This window comes from Hirundo rustica, chromosome 1 (assembly GCF_015227805.2).
Source record: "Hirundo rustica isolate bHirRus1 chromosome 1, bHirRus1.pri.v3, whole genome shotgun sequence".
NCBI classification, from domain to species: Eukaryota; Metazoa; Chordata; class Aves; order Passeriformes; family Hirundinidae; genus Hirundo; species Hirundo rustica.
In genome coordinates, this window is record NC_053450.1 from 101,412,371 (window position 1) to 101,425,762 (window position 13,392).

The window sequence follows — 13,392 nt, forward strand, 5'->3', positions numbered from 1 at the left end:
ATTTTGAAACTGGGAATAGCTTCATTTGGACAAAGAACCCTAAGGGTTCCCCTCTATAGAACCCCTATCATTCACTCAACTCTCAGTCCTCAGACTGTAACATTTCAAAGTCAGGCCTCCATGGGAGATCTCTATAGGAGATAAAAATTTATTCTCCTACTCTCTCCCAAGTCTTTACCCATTGTTTTTCCCAGAATTGGCACTTGTCTCTAGTTTCTCTGCAGTTGCTACCACATTATTTCTACTCTTCATCCTCTTTCTAGCTCCTATTTTTTTATTAACTACCTCTTATATCACTTGGGTTGCCTGATCTTCTGAACATTCCAGCTGCAGGAACAGTGATTTTTCCATTTGTGGACAGTGAAATTGTGAGGGGACACATGTATGCTTACACTAGACTAGACAAGAATAGCTCATCTGGAAAAGATCTAAAATAATCATCCAGTGATAGTCCAACTGTCTGTTCCATTCAAGGCTGATCAAAAGCATGGTGTTAAGGGCATTGTCCAAATGCCTCTTCCACACTGACAGATATGGGGGCATCTCTTTAGGAAGCCTATTTCCAGGGTTTGACCACTCCAGGTAAAGAAATATTTCTTAATGTCAGGTCCATTTGGCCTGATGAGATTCATCCCATAGTAGTGAAGGAACTAGCAGGTGTCACAGAAGGACCCCTCTCATTTATCTACACAATAGTCCTGGGAATCTGTTGAGGTCCCCACTGACTGGTAGCTAACAAACACAACTCTAATTTACAAGTCCTGCAGAGTTCTGGCTGTACTCACAGGCCTCAATGGATGGGACTGGCTTCTCCCCACTCCCTCCATCTCCTGCCATGGGGCCAGAGGACATGTCCCAGCTCAGCCTGAGACCTTCAGTCCCTGCCTGAGCCCTGCTGTAGGTGTGCCCGTCTCTGCCCCTGTCTCCTGGGTGGGCCTGGGAGCTGCACTGCAGAGAGCTGCTCTCCGAGGTGGAGCCCTCAGACCTGGGTTGGACCTTGTCATGCAGAACTCTGGGTTTAACGTGGCATAACTGCTGTGTTCTATTTCTTGTGCTCATAATGAGTCAAGTAACAATGATCCTTATCTTCCAGAAATGTCAGGAGCTTTTCAGCTCCAAAGACACATTCAAGGACACATAACACACAGGTTATAACTGGAAGAAGGATAATATTTTAATTTTTTATTTTTCTCCATTTGTTTTGGAACTGATGCTCACAACCATTACCACAATGTGCATGTGTAGCCAGGAGCAGGCAGATATGTTCTTCACTTTAGCGTTAAAATGCATCCTTTGTAGTCTGGAAAAGGCAAGTGACAGAGCTACAGAATGCAGCAGCAGGAACACAGGCTCAACAGCTCTTGTTTCCTGAAAGGTGAGAACAAAAAGACTGAAGATTTGTACCAACCTCATACAAAAAAAGAATGTATGGTACTGTGGGGTATTTTACAAATTATAACACATATTGATGACAAGCACAAATACTGCCTTCCAAGACTTCCTTTTTTTCTGTGCTTTCTGGCCAGGGATGCACGGCCTGTGTTTGTGTTACCCTGTGCCTGTCCTGTGCTTGTGTTACAGGCAGGGGAACTAAAAAATGGCAGCTCTGGATGGTGCAAGAACTCCATGGAAAATGGAGCCAAGGGAAGAGCAGAGCTCACCCTAATTCCAAGCTTGCAGTGGGCAAGAGAGCCAGAGAAAGCCAGGGCACAAGTGTTGCTGTGGAGATGTGAGGGCAGCAGGCCAGAATGGAGCCACAGGGGCCCAGAGGAGCCCTGACAAGGGGCGGTGCCCAGTGCTACAGGAGGACAAGAAGCAACCCCCAGATCACCCTTGAGGCCCACCCTGGGAGTCTGGAAAGCTTCCTTTCCTCAGATGAGGGTCATGAGGGATACCTTCAAGGAACAAGAGCACCTGACACCTGGCAAAAATGGTCCAAATGAACCCTGGCGAGAGGTTGTGCTCAGTGTGGCAGAGGAAAGCAAAAAAAAAAAAACCCCATGGACACTTGCAGCCCACTGTGGGGTGAAAAAAGGCTTCCTCCCCACAGATGCAGGGCATGAAAGGCCATCTTCATGTACCATGAGCAGCAGAGACTGCCAAAGGGACGAAAAATGTACAAGAAGGGGATCAGAGGAGCCCTTAGCAATGGTCATGCTCAATGCTTCAGAGGCATGCTAAACTGCCTCGAGGAAAATTCCTCCCTGACCCCAGCACTGGCCATCAGCTGTTCTCAGAGAATGTGAGAAAGACTTTTCTACTCCTCCCGTGGGGTGGCCCTGCCTTCCAGAACATGCCCAAGCCCTATTCTGCCCTACATGGAGTCATCTCAGGAGCTTCTGAGACTGGCTACATGCCTCTAGTCTGATCAACCTCAGGGGCACAAATTTTTGTGTGCTTGGAGGAGCACCAGTGGATATGCCAAAGCACTGGAATCTCGCCAACACCTCCACACCTCATTCCTTATAGCTGCTGCCCCTGGCTTCAAAGGGGTTGAAGACAGAATGCTTTGCAGTGCTCCTCAAGTGTTCTTCCAGAAAATCCTTCCTTGGTCTTACCACTTGGTTTGGTGCTCCTTCTCATCTTCTGAGAAGCTGTCTTTTGTTCCCTGAAGTCTGAAGCAGGATTTCCATCTATCCAATGGGCTTTGAGCATGGCTCTACTAGGAGCTGGCCTTGCAGCAAAGAACCTTCAGCAACCACATCCAGCCTCTCTCAACCCCGACCAAGTAATTACAATAGCTCCTTAAGGACTTTCTGTTGCATCTCTTCAAGCTGACGCTGGGCCAGCTCTATGAGTGGGACATAGGAGTGCCCATGCACAACCCCGCTCACTGCAGCTCTGCCCACCACACCTCTGTCTGGTGTCCTTCATAAAATCATTGAACCATGGAATAGTTAAGGTTGGCCTTTAAGACCATCAAGTCTAGCCATCAACCCAGCACCACCATGTTCCCCATTAAACCATGTCCTCATGCATCACATTTTTTTTTTACACTTCCAGGGATGGTGACATCTCCATTCTTTTGGACAGTCTGTTCCAGTGTTTTAAAACCCTTTTAGTGCAAATAGGTTTCTTAATATCTAATCTAAACTGGTGCAACTCCCCAGGTGCAACTTGAGGTGATTTTCTATCATCCTGTTACTTGTTAACTGGGAGAAGAGATTGACTCTTACTTGTCTCTAACCTCCTTTCAGGCAGTTGTAGAGAAGGATAAACTCCCTCTGAGCCTCCTTTTCTCCAGGCTAAGCAACCCCAGCTCCCTCAGCTGCTCCACATAAGACTTGTGCTCCAAACCCCTCATCAGCTTTGTTGACCTTCTCTGGACTCACTCCAGTGCCTCAATATCTTTCTTGTAGTAAGAGGCCCAAAACTGAACACATTATTAGGCTTTCACAGGAAAGCCTTTGGAGTGCCGGCCCTGAGTCTGTCCTTGTGTCCAAGAGTCTGCCCCAGCCCTTGGTGGCTATATACTAGACACAGCTTCCAGGTACTCAAGACATGTCTCCTCCTCTGCTTGGCTTCCAAGGACCAACTTTGCATTGTTGCTTCTCTCAGGCCATGGAATAATCCAATCCCACAGCTCAGAGACCACCCGTATCAGCCACCCCTTTCTGTGCCAGAGCTAATGTCTTTGAAGTCCCACAATGAGGAAGACAAAGGGACTTGATCTGTCTGGTTACAAATCCTTTTCCTGGGACATATGGGGGTTGATTGCAACAGCTGCAGGCCAGTGGAAAGCCAAAGTGCAGCCAGAACTATAGGCTGAGATGGACAGTGCTGTAAGACCACTAGGGAAACAGACACTTTGAAAAAACAAGTGAACAGAGGTGACATTGGTGTGATAAAAAGGTTGGTCATTTTTAGTTCTCAAATATTTGGATCTCTGCCCAAAGCAGTCAGACGAACATGACTTCCAAACTGTGAAAATGGCTCATTGTTCCTTTGGTTGTCACATCCACTTGTCTCACTGAAACCAAAACTGAAACCAAAATGTGCAACTCCTCTGTTAACTGTAGCTGGGCATCTCACCACCCCCGCCACCCCCACCCGCCCCCCCCCCCCCGCCACCCCCACCCCCAACCCCCCTCCCCCCCCCCGGCTCCTGCCCCACACCCCCAAGAGCTTATTGTTTGCTTGTTAGCTGGTGAAATAACTCAGGGCATCTCTCCCCTCACATGAGCTTCACATGAGCTTGCTAACTGCTGAAATGACTCAATCAAGATAGCTTAGTCAGTTATTTTGGCACCATGGGAGTAATGCTTTCATCTTGCTGTGGAAGTGAGATGCAGAGAGATAAGCTGGAATTTTTGGCTGACAGACACTTCACTTTACAAATTATAAATGCTACACCAAACTTTAACAAAGCAGAAGTCTTCTCCACATTGTCTGGAAATGTGTGGAGCTTTCTCCTCAAAGTGGGGTGCCTAGTGTGTGGTTACTCTCTTTAGGGTTCAGTGAAAGGAGTCTGTATACACTATTGTCAATTTGATGGTAAACTACATAGAGTCCTAATCCATACTATTTCTTTTCTAGCTTTAATATAGGTACCTTAATGTCATGCAGTGTTTTATGTAATCAACTAGTAGTTATGTTGTTTTACAAAGTGTAGTAAGTAACTCTGTTTTAGGACTTTTTCTCTATCTCCTGTTTATTCAATAAATAACTAACTTCATAATAGACCTGGTCTGCCATACTTAGAACTTGTGGGCTGAGGAAATTTTAGGTGCTGCCAAAATCTGAGGCTAAGGCATGACTTGTCTGAAGCTCCCATTTAATCAATAATAAACATCCATTGTCTGAGTTTATATGGGATATGAGGCACACTTCAGTAATGGTGTAAAACTTTTAGAGCTCATTTCTCATGATGCCTAAAGATTTTTAGTTTTTTTTCATATATTTGTTGCTTTCTAGATTTTTGATATATAGTTGTATACTTTCTAGGTTTTTTTCCTGCCCTCTCTCACATTCTAGAACAATAAGCCAACCCTTTTAAACACATTATTGAAATTCTGTTTAGTCTTATTCTCAAGAAGAGAATTTCTGACACAGACATCTTTCACTAGAATCTGAGAGACACAACAAGATACAAGGCAAAGGAAAGGTGGGTTGCTGGAGAAACTGATCTCCTATTGGATGTACCTGCTAGATATACTAATTAATTAATCTTATAAAAAAAGTAAAAATCCTGTATCACATGTGTTTAGCCATATTTGTGCACCTGAAAGCTTTCATTAAAGAATTGTTTTTTATCTTATCACTCTTAATATTATTTTGAAAGTTTTAGTTTTTTGATTCTAGGCAGCACTCACTTTATCTCCCTTTCTGAGAGATATTTGCTTGCATCTATATGTGGGAAGGTGTTCTTTGCCTAAAGCCCTATCAAATATGCTTTTTCTTTAAAATTTAGTAGTTTAAGTACTAACAGATTAAGAGAGGTACTATTATTGTAATTTTGTACATTGGTGCCAAAATTGGTGTGTACCTTCAGACTGTGTGAATAAGTGCATTTATACCAAAGACAGACTTTTGGTTGTGGTGATGCCAGAGATGAGAGAGGTTTTGTTCTCCCTGCATGAATTTCGCAGGGATGTAAAGAACATGTTTTGTTTTACCACCATTCCTCACCCATGCATCAAAGGGCACTTGCTAGTGCACTCTTTATGGTGAGGTTGTCTTTTTAGAAAGAGGTCACAAATGTTTTTGTGTTCTTTACCGCATTTTTCCTTGCACTTCAATAACTCTTTTCCTCCTTTGGTCTTCATTCTTGATCCCTTTCTTGAAGTTGGTGATGACCCTATCTGCCTCTGTATTGCTCTTTCTAGTCATCATCTTTCTTCTGCAGGCACTCCATGCCCATAAATCATCTGCTTAATCTTTGTCTACATTCGTTCCAGATGGAATTTGTCTTTTTAGAACATGAGGAATAAGAAATATCCATAGTGTTATGGGTGAGTTCTTACCAGGACTTAACACCAGGACTTTACACCATGGTTGCTTTTCTTGCTTGATGTACAGGAATACATTTTCCTGTATCCCATTCATGGCTTATTGTCACCCTGTGATCTACTCATGCCTCCAGGAGCATTTGCCTCCCCCATGGTCTTCAGACTGGAGCAGAAATTTGTGTCACTCCACCTGACATGGTGGTACCTATTTTTACCCTGCAGTTCCTCGTGCAAGGAGTGTTTATACATGTAGAGGATGTCTCTTCTATCAGAGCTTAAGCTGGTGGGGAGGTTGGGGGCTGTAAAACTATACCATGAGATAGGGCTTTTCTTCCTCATAGGTGCCATGAATAAGAATCGAGAATATGATGTGGACAAGGAAACCTAAATTCTTGAACAATATTTTTTTGCAGTCTAAATTCAAAAGACCTGACCATGAACTTCCCTGTTTCCTATACTTGATGACAGCAAACTGTGAAGGGTGGAGCCTGAGAGATGTGTCAAGGGGGCTCCACCCTTGAGTAACCTGTTGGAGTCCAGCTCCATGCAGTCACAACCTCCACTCGCCAGCTGAGCCATGGATGGGATGTGTGAACACATCTGAACACAGGGCTGGTGGTGTCAGCCCAGCTCCTTTCAGAACTGGTGTCGGCCTCTTAAAAGAGGAAATATCATGGCTGGCATTAACTGAGTTTCCATTGGGAAGTTTCATGGGAGAAAGTGCCCAACCAGTCCAGGCACTACAAAGGAACCAAACCTTGGTGGGTCAGTACAATGCAGTTCATGTCCCTGCTGTCTGTGAGGATACACTTTACCTTCCAGGTTACTAGCTGCTGGCTCTGCCTGTCTGGACCAGGGCCTGTGGGATGGTGCCCTGTCAATGAGGGCATGACCTATGACAGAGCCAGCAACAGCTCCTGGCTTACCTGCCTTCAATGAGCAGCAGGTACTTGCTGCTCCCTGACAGTCTTCTTACATAACATCATCCTCAAACATTTTGCAATTGAGGCACCTTCTAAGCCAAAGGATGTCAATGTATTCATCAACCCATCAGCTGATTACCCTCCATGAACCTATCCTGCATCACCATGTAAGCTTCTGGTAAACATATGGCCAAACTCAAGACCACAAAATGATCTGAGCATAAAAGTCTGGTAAAGAGTGATAAATATCTTAAGGGAAACATTACTAGCAAAACTTTATTATTGTTTTTTCTATTAACTGCATTTATAATAAGTGTCATCACTTATTGACTTTTCCCTGTGAATCAGCAAATAGCAGAGTTTACTGATAAATGAAGAAAACTCAGGAATAATTAGTACATGGCAGCTTTTTTAGTAGCTCAAACTTATCACATATTCTCTCCTGACCCTGTGTAATATACAGCAGGATATAACCAAATTTTGTGAACTGACTATGAGAAGATCAAACATTTCTCACTGAGACATGTCCTAATGTAATCCCAGGAAGTACATCTCTGTATACAGGGTACCTTTTATACAGGAAATATTCAAACATCATCTACAGTGCTTAGAGCAAGAGAAGCACAGGTATATGGGTGCATCATTTTATTTGGGCTTTTTTATTTTTTTTCTATGGGAGAAAGGCATCTACTTAGCAGCCGGGGATCTGAGGCATATGTAGTGTGTAGGAAATGTGTGCTTTCACTGGCACTACACATCCCTTCTGTCACATCCACCTCCACTCATTTTTTTGTTTCTGATGATGCTGTCACTTCATTGTGTTGTGTTGAAGTAGAATTAGCACTTACGCAAGATGAGCAATTTACAGCTCAAGTAAATGAAAGCAAATACACCAGTGAACAAGAAGTTAATTATCATCACACACACTGTGAAACCATCTGCTTTTCCCTGTTGGTGTGTGTGCTGGTTTAAAACCTAGCAGGAAAAATAAACCCACCCAAGCTGCCCCCTTTTCCCCATCCCATTCCAACAGCGGAGAAAACACTAGGAGACGTTTTAAGATGAAATCACAATTTACTGAAAAATTGCAATAACCACAATAGTATTGATAAAAGGGTGTACTCAGCTGGGCTCTGCCCTGTGCCACCACTGATCTCTCATTTTCTTTTTCTTGGAGTGGCATCTCAGGCTTCCTGGTGCTGTCTTTCAGTATCGAACCAGAAAACCCACCACTCAGAGGAACAGGAAAGGGACTGCTGGTAGCAGAGAGGGGCCGGCTGTGCCAAGCTGACCCTGAAACCTGCACATCCCCTCCCTTGAGCCTGGTGAAAGATGATGATCTTTCCATTTCTGGCCCTGGCTTCCTCCTGCTGAAACCATGCCCCTGCCATAATGTGGGTGGTATGGAATTAAACACTGCTAGAAACTCGGCTCCTTTACTCTATAACCATGTCAGTGTGGTAAGAGCATTACTCCTCTGAAGAGTTGCATAGTTACTGAAATGACTCCTTAATAAATTCCTATTACTCAATGAACAGAAAAATATTCATTTTTTTTTAATGTTTCTGCTGTCCTTGACATGTTCTAAATCCTGCCAAAGGTTTTGGAAAAGCTTTGGAAAAAGATGATTCCATTCCAGGTAAGAATCCTCTTTTTGACCATTCAGATTTCTTATTTGCCTCACTTGGATGATGTTAGTTCACCCAAATATGGTCTGTTCTTCACATGGTGTAAATCTCCATTTTTGGAGATAGTATAGCCACATGGTGATAATCTCCATTATTATCCATGATATATCCAATAAAAAGAGGTCTTAAAAAGCCCATTGCACCAGATACTGCAGAAGACACCATGAGACATGAAGAATGTGATTTTATTAGAGTGCTGGAGTTGGGAATGTACCTGGGAAGTATATTGTTAAACCTTACCCAGTCAATATCACCCTTTCTTGCTATGGATTCATCCTGCTTCTCAACATGTTTTTCCTCCACAATTCCATTTCACCTGAGAGGTGTGAGACTTGCTTGTTTTCTGATTAACTAGATTCCATCATCACTGGTGTAATCACTTCCCATCACTTAATGCAGGAGTAGAGGAGGAAGGTGCTGTCTTTTCTCTATATAGTTTACTATGGAGAAAGAATCCCATTTCCTAGATTTTTCATTTTATATAAATTCTAGTCAAATTAGGAAACTGAAAGGTATGTTGAACAATTGTCCTCCCTGAGACACAAAAATAAGTTTTCAATCAAACCAGCTTCTTAGATCTAGAAGGAAAGGGAGAGAATTTATTCCTACTTTCCCAAAGATACAGAGTGTTACAGCAAGTTCCTTTTCTCTAAAATAATAAGATAAAGAAAGTTTTTTGCAGATGTTTTCTTTATACAGTGAAGGATAAGCACGCAGGGAAAGCCATCCCACTGGCTGTACAGAAATGAGTATAATGTAGATTATGCCTTGTTCTAGCAATTTAGGCACAGAAATATCTTTTCCTGAATTTCCTTTACATGATACAGGAAGAGAAGAGGGTGTCATTCTTGAAGTGAGTCAGTATGTCCCAGTAGCTTGGTTTTTGAAAAATGGAGCTCTGGGGCAGTGGAAGAAACCCAGAAATTATACATTAATGAAATCTGGAGGAGGAGAAATTAGAAGTGTTAGAGGTTTTCTTAATAGCAAAATTCCCTCTGAAATGTGAAAGTGATTGGCCAAAATGGTCTTGCAGAGGCAGGAACTGTAATCCATTACTGTCTCTTAATACAAAACAATTTTTTTGGAATTAGCAAAATTCAGCAGAAGTTTACTCATACAGAAATCCTTCTCACATATCCATGAAAATCAGGGTGCAAAATGTCAGTGTGTCTGTTTGGCAGAAATGGATAAAGAGAGTGAGAGAGGGAAGAAGAGTAATTGACTTGTTAATTTTCAAAGTGGACAAAATTGGGTCTGTGTGTTTAAGTGATGAGTAAAAAGCCTGTAGCCAAAGGTACAACAGCTTGCTCCTGACTGTGCCCTGCATCTGTCACTGGAGAAAAGAGGAAAAAGAGTCCCCCTAGTGTACCAATGCTGTAAAGAGCAGGAGTGTCTCGCTCAATTCACTAAATCTGCTGGAAGTTCTGCTACAGCATGTGAACAAGTGCCTAAAGGTATTTTAGTAAATCCCTGGGCTCTGTTGATCACAAGGCTTCTAGTTAATGAAGGAACGAACCATAGACAATCAAATAATGAGCATATAAAAATGATCATTTGTTTTAACACATTTTATCTATGAAGTAATTGGGTTTTGCATTGCCGTATAATTCTAAATACTAATTTTTGCCACCCAGGAGACATGTATTCTACTGGAAGACAGGAGAGAAATTATTTTATATAGTAATACTCTTTTCACAAGTTCTTAGCTGTGTATCTGTGAGGTAAAATCAAACATGTTTTTCTATTCAAAAGTACCTCTTTTTTGTTTATTTGGTTCAATTAATCAGGGAAAGTCTACTGCAGTTAAAGGTACTGAAAGTTAAAGAAAAGTGTTACATTTTCCCTGGCTGCCAGAAATACAGTGTGCAACTCAAAACACAGGCTTTGTACCACTTTGAATTTGCACTGTCAAAGATTACGTGATGAATCAGCCTCCTCCTCGTGTAAGCCCTCTCTCAAAGATTTTAGGTACAGCAATGCAAACCTGGCCCTCAGTGACAGGTGCTGAAGGGACATGTATGTAGGAAGGAACAGCTGCTGTAGATAGCTGTGACTCCGTAATTATTTTCTTCTCAGGTATGCTGAAGGACAGCCATGGATAAAAAGTTTCAAAGGATACCAGAAGATCACTGTTGGAGATACAGCACAGCTGGTTGGTGAGCAGTATTTGTCATTCTGTCCTTCCATAATTTTCCTCAGGATGCTCATGCTAGAGCAAACCTGGCAAGTCAAGTTCCCCTTTGCACCCTGCTCTCCATCTGAGTCTGCCCTGTGGCAGATTAGGCACTATCTTGCTCCCTCACCTTTTTGACTGCTGACAGGAGAGCTAAATCATCTTTTTGGCAACAAAGGAAGTGTGCGTTTGGAGGGGAGGGAGTAGGGGAAGTGGGAGATGTTAGGGAGATAATTCCTCAGAGTAAGTAAAAAGACAAAATGGGACCAACACCTTTTAGGAGATGGCCAGTGGAAAGCCTGAAGGATGAGAAACAATGATGAAACAGTGCTCAGGGGCCAGTTGTGCAGCTCCTACACAAAGGATCAGGTAGATTTGACTGAGGGAAAAGCTCCTCAGAGGTAAGAGCAGCTTCAGCAGTAGTAGAGGAGGCTTTTGCAGCTGTTCAGATTAACAATGGTGCTGTAATTTATGCAGAGGCATTAGCAGCAGGGATGTTGTTTTACATTTTAGATAGTAGATTGGCATTTCCTGGAAGTGTAGGTTAATTATGGTAAAGAGGTAGCATATATCTCACTTTGGGAGGAGGGTGCTCTTGCAGCTCTGCTGGTGTTGTGTGCAAGCCACTGGTTGGTTTATTGGTGTGTAAGGGTGCAGCAGACTTGTGTGCATACAATGCTGTGCTTGTTTGTGTTCTGCAACAAATGTCTATGTCAGTGTCTTTGCTAATAAAAACCCCACAGTGCTAATTGCCAGGTTTAGTTAGTTAAATGTGTTAAAGGAATTTCAAAGGTTATGCATACCCACTGCAGAAAGGCTCTTCTGGAAGAAAAATAATAAAATAGACATCCCTAACTTTCCTTTCAAATTCATGTGCAGTATTTGATTTTAGCATGTCTGTTTTCCTGAAGACAGCTGAGGCAATCTCCTCTACTCACTCACCCACTTATCAGTTGTATTTTGAATTGCTTGCAATGATATGGATGTTGATTATGGCCTTCACAATATTTCCTGTTTTTTCTATAGAATTGTCCTGGAGGAAGAGACCGCAGCAAATTCTCAGCTGACCAGAAGCCAGCCCAAGGTATTAGTTCAGTGTATTTTCTTTCATGAGTAAGAAACAGATAAGATTTCAGCCCAAATGGTGCATTTTAATTATGTTTATAGATGAAATGCATAACAGATGTTGGAAACAACATTTCAAGTACTCTTTCCTTCTCCCAGAGGCAATATTTCATTGTTAATATTGTATATCTTTCTAAAAATGCTTGATTTGAAAAATCTGTTATGCTAAAATATTTTGTTGAATTAGGAGCACTTCTGGGTTCCCATGCATCTATATGTGAATTGTTCTTATTTCTAATTTTTAATTTAAGTTTTTTCTTTACATTTTAAAAAAATAATTGCATTATAAAAACTCAAAGAATGCGAAGTAAGCCGAATATTCCCTGCCTATCTCACTCCCTCAACATTTAATTTTTCTATACTTGCATGCGTATGCACATACATACATACATACACATATACAAATAATATACACACATATACATGCACTCCATCACATTCCAAACACTTCTGGATGTTGAATCTTGAAATTATATGGTGGGAAATATTAGACTGGCAAGTGCCTATAATTAGAATATTGATATTCTCACATTTCTTTGACCATAAAAGCTGAGATCAATATTTTCAATGCCTTTAAAAATGAAATATTAATGTCAAAATATTGCCAGAAACTTACTGAAATGAAAAGGATGTGTTAGGTTAAGCATAGAGACTAGACTGATGTTTTTTCTGCATTTTTATGTCTGACATCCTTTGTAAATTGTACTGTTCGCACCAGTAACTGAAATGCAACTTGAGGAGGACAGAAAGATGCACAATATTTATATGAAGCTGTAATACAGCAAAATGTAAATGGGCTGTTGTTCTACTATATTGCCAGGGGACTGTATTGATCTTCAAAGGGTTAAAGTGCTATGAGGTTACATTAATGTCACCCTTCAGCAATCACTGGCCAATAACGGATCAGCAATCAATGTTGCAGCATGTCGTTCAAGACACTCCATTTTTGGAGACAAGTGGCTGATATATTTTGACAAGAATAAAAAATAGTCTTGGAAATTCTTGAAAATTTTAACTCAGAGGGGGAGATATATGAAACAAACTGCTTTGATTTGAAAAAAATGGTAATGTTTGCCTTCCTAAGTAACAACATTTTATGTCAGTTCAGTGGAGCAGTGAATGAACCAAAACTCTGTTAACCTTCAAAATGTAAAGGATTCTGTAAGTAGGATTTACATAGTCTGAATATTTAATATTTTGAGTGCTCATCACAGCTCGCATAAACTAATATTTAAATATATATTTCCAGTAAAGAAAAGATTTGACTTCTGGTGGAGTAAAGCAGTGAGATATTTTGACTTGTGAGTGCAGACACAGGTTTCTCAGCCCCTGCTCCTTTTTTTCCTGTTAGCAATTTTTTTCTATTGAGTTCTCATAATGTCTGCAAATCCAAAGAAGGCAACACAAGCCACTTCACTTTGGCAGAAAAGAAACTGAAAGGAAAAAAAAAAACAAACCCTGAGAACACAAAAATCCATAAAGTAGAAGTATAAAGGGGAGGAACAAAAATAAAGGCTGAAAGAGGATACAAAGGG